Here is a 3758-nt window from a genome sequence, read left to right as displayed (position 1 = left end):
AAACTGTCAGTGCTGCATTCAGGTGCACGTGGGAAACTCCCAAATCTCTGGCAGGTTGTCCAAAGGTGATTTATGTCTGCTGCTTTTCTGGAGGTCAAAACACAAACTGCATGATGTCACTGTGACCACCACAGTGACAGGAAGTGTTTTTATCACCGAAACACTGAAATGATGCTAACGGCTGTCGTTAGGCTCACTGACAGCAGTGCTGATGTGTTCATGTCAAACACTGGCTCAGGTCAGACTCCTTCATCCTTCTCCAGCGTGAAGCCGCCCTCAGACACACAGGAGCTCTGACCTTTGACCTCCTGCTACCTTTTTATAAAAAAAAGTTTGTATATTTGAAGTTTCTGATGTGCACGAACATCAGTCCAGCTCCTTTAACTTTGAAGCATCGTGTTGAGTTATTAAAAGCTCTTTGAATTCTGCTTTTATATTTTATGAGCTCCCTGCACAGAAGTGGGATTAAATGGGCCCCACATGTGTGCTGCCGAGAAGGATGTACAGGGGCTCCTGCTGCCAAATCCAAGCCTCAGGTTAGTTGTATTTGCTACAGGACTGAGACAGCTGAGGCATCAAATGTTTGATTAAACAGATGAAAAAGAGAAGTTTCTTCCCTGTAATCATCGCTTTTTAAAATATGTAGTAAGTTCAGGTGTGTCAGCGTGCTGAGGTCACAGAAACAAGAAGCTTCAGACTTCAGAGTGCTGTTTACAGTTTTCTGTCATCATGATCATATAAACAATAAAAGGTGAATCAAATGGACCATTATGGCAAGGCTGGGATGGTCAATTTGGTAAAGTAAATCCGTTGGGCATCTTTCTTTGCCTTTAGACAATAATTCTGATGGCAAAAGAGCCAAACGGGACAGGCAAAAAAAAAAAAAAAAAGATTCATTAAGAATCAGTTTGGTATCATTGTTTGTCTGATTGCTGAAACTAAGAGCTGCTTTGATCTGTTTACATCTAAAGTCTCCAAAGTTGAGCTCTGATGTTTCTTCACCCCTGTGTGTGACATGTGATTCCTACATGCTGGCAGAGCAGCAGTTTGTGCTCACAGATGGTGACGGTGTGGAGAGACGGTGGTGTTTCCTCAGAAGAACCAGCAGAGTCACAAAGGACACCAGTCCATCTCACCACCCTGACTCGCTGACTGATGCTCGTCTGCACTGCACAGAGGAAATCAGCTGACCGAGGTTTGTCCAGTGACGTGTTATGAATGTAGATTTGTTTTATGCTTACAGTTATGTTTTTCTTGACAGGGGCTCTGCAGAGGTTAGACAAAGCAGAGAAAATGATGTAGAAATGATGTAAGTAAATCTTCAATATTATTTATTTGCTTGGTTATATTAGGAGTGTTTCTGAGTGAGGGGGGAGGAGTCATCATCCAGGTAAAGTGACGTGGATCCGTGGACACACTTGTCTCCCCTTTAAAGGAGACGATCAGAGTCATCCTTAAATGTTAGTGCTTTCAAATACACAAACATTTTTAAAGGACAGAAATGAACATCCAACTTTGACTGGAACACAAAATAAATCTTTGCATGTGTGTTTTCAAACTCTCAGATGGGCAGCATATCAGTCTTGGACTGTCTAACCTGCAGCACTGAATGACCACCGCACATGAGCATGTTCCTGCAACATTCAGCATCTGATCCTTCATCTGTGTGCTTCTGCTTTTGGTAAGTACAGTTACCCAACTCCAGTAACTCTAAACACATGCCATCCATTTCTAACGGCCTGGTTACTTCCTGTCAGTTACTTTAGAAACCATGTGGTCACCTGACCTAACACTGTTTCTTCTTCTTCCCCTTAATGTTCAAGTGTCACATGTCCAACAGCTGGAGAGGAAACTACACCAGTGTACTGGGATGTTTCAGCAACACGTGCCAGATGCTGTTCCTTCATGGTGACATCACCAGAGACAGCCCCGCCCACCTCAGGACCTCGCCATTGATCATGATGATTATAATGATGACAGCGAGCGGAACTAAGACTGTAAAAATCCACGACCAGAATGTTTAGATGCTTTCTAATTATTCGTGAATACTGAGTTTTTGTCTCTTTTACCTCATTTGTTACTAACAAAGTTCACAAACTCACACAGTTTACATTCTGTATGTTTCCATCTTTACCAGCCACACTCTAACTGCATTTAAGAAAATAATCCTTAGAAATCGTCGTTTTTCTCTGTTGTAATTGATGATAATTCAGTGAATATACTGCGCTGCTTCCTTTTATTGCGTCTCACATTGCTTTAAGTTTTTCAGTGTCCAGTTATTTTTTACTGCTGTTTGAATTCTCTGTATGTTTGACCCTGTAGACTGTTTGATGGACTGCTTGTCTTCCTGTTTGTTACCGCCGCCTGTTTTTTAATAAAGATTTGGATTTCTGACTTCAACACAGCCTCTGCGTGTCCTCCCTTTGTGTCCTCTTCCTCTGTGAATGTGTTGCATGTGTCACAGATTCATTTTATTAACAGCTTTCCCACAGTGAGTTGCATCAGCATTCATTCACAGCACCTTTCAGAAGGATTCAGATTAATACAGTGATCTTACAGTCCGAATGATCCTGACAGAGTGCCACTGTAAATGATCTTTCATCAGGTAAATTTAAAGTTCAGTATTTCAAAGCAGGAGTTATGAAGAATCATGCTGGCATTAGGACTAATAATATGTACTTACAAACTTAAAGTTTTCTAATTATGTTAGAATATTGGAAGACAATCAACTTTTAGTGTTTTCTGCATATTAATTATTCTGAAATAGAGACGTGACCCTAACTGTACAGAAGCACTAAACAGCTGACAATCTAACAGACATCATTGGCCTGAGCCGTCATGCACAGTGAGTCTGATCCTTTGCTGTGAGAGTCTGACAAGCATGTTTCTGGTCAGTTTGGAAGAAATAATATCACAATGTTGATCTTTCTTTCCAATATTCCTTCTCTTTTACAACATAAACTGTGATCAAAGCTACTTATGTTCACAGCATGTAATAATGCTGACAGTCCAGGGCACTGTGGTCTGTTGAGCTAGGGTTAGGGTTTCAGACATATGTAATCAATATTACTCTTGCTGGATGTAACAAACACCCAGGAATTCATATTATAATTCGATTTTCATGACATATTCATATTCAGTATCAGTCCTTTTATATTATAACCACGTATCCACCCAGGCTCATGGTGGGGCAGGGCTCTGTCCTGGGATGCTTGAGTGAAAGGTAATGTACACCTGACCAGGTATCCAGTCTGTCACAGTTGTTTTCAATATTTGGTTTAAAAATATGAGTGAAAACAAAAATCCAACTAGGATTCCTGCATATGATGAATGAACTTTGACTGTATTGTCCAGCTGAGCCATCAAACCCCAGCAGGTGAACCTTATTCATGACATGGTAACAATGTAAAAAATTAAACAGCAACAGCTAATAACAGGAATCGGACGCGGTCCACCCAAGTCCACAGCAACCACCATAGCAACCGCCTAGCATGACCTTAAAAACATATTCTGTCTTCATAACTATCAAAAACGTGAAATGATTTGCAAAGTATGAAAGTGTTACAGCTGCAGAGAGCTATGGCGGCATCTTTGGAAGCTGTTTACATAGCTAATAATATACGATGTAACCATGGAGACAGTCAGTCACGTGAGCTAGCGGTGCACGTTTACTACAGTGAATAAGGTGATTGCGTGCACAGCGTGCACACGCTGCACAGGGTAAAGACATTACTTCAATATTGTTTTATATTTATATA

At 40.9% G+C, this 3758-nt stretch overlaps 1 long non-coding RNA gene across 3 annotated transcripts; it reads left to right on the top strand.

Moving 5' to 3' along the window:
• Positions 1-458: 458 nt before the first annotated feature.
• On the top strand, positions 459-2404 carry LOC120734650. 3 transcript variants are annotated; one of them, XR_005696071.1, is made up of 5 exons: positions 459-536; positions 1039-1195; positions 1353-1460; positions 1566-1681; positions 1824-2404. It is a non-coding gene; the product is annotated as an uncharacterized LOC120734650 (long non-coding RNA). The 3 variants fall into 3 exon arrangements; XR_005696070.1 differs by having other exon boundaries at positions 480-536; positions 1044-1195; XR_005696069.1 differs by lacking the exon at positions 459-536 and having other exon boundaries at positions 986-1195.
• The last annotated feature ends 1354 nt before the right edge of the window (positions 2405-3758 follow it).

This window comes from Simochromis diagramma, unplaced genomic scaffold (genome assembly GCF_900408965.1).
Source record: "Simochromis diagramma unplaced genomic scaffold, fSimDia1.1 OVJJ01000571.1, whole genome shotgun sequence".
NCBI lineage: Eukaryota > Metazoa > Chordata > Actinopteri > Cichliformes > Cichlidae > Simochromis > Simochromis diagramma.
The sequence above is the reverse complement of the archived record's forward strand: the minus strand, read 5'-3'. Positions and strand labels throughout refer to the sequence as shown.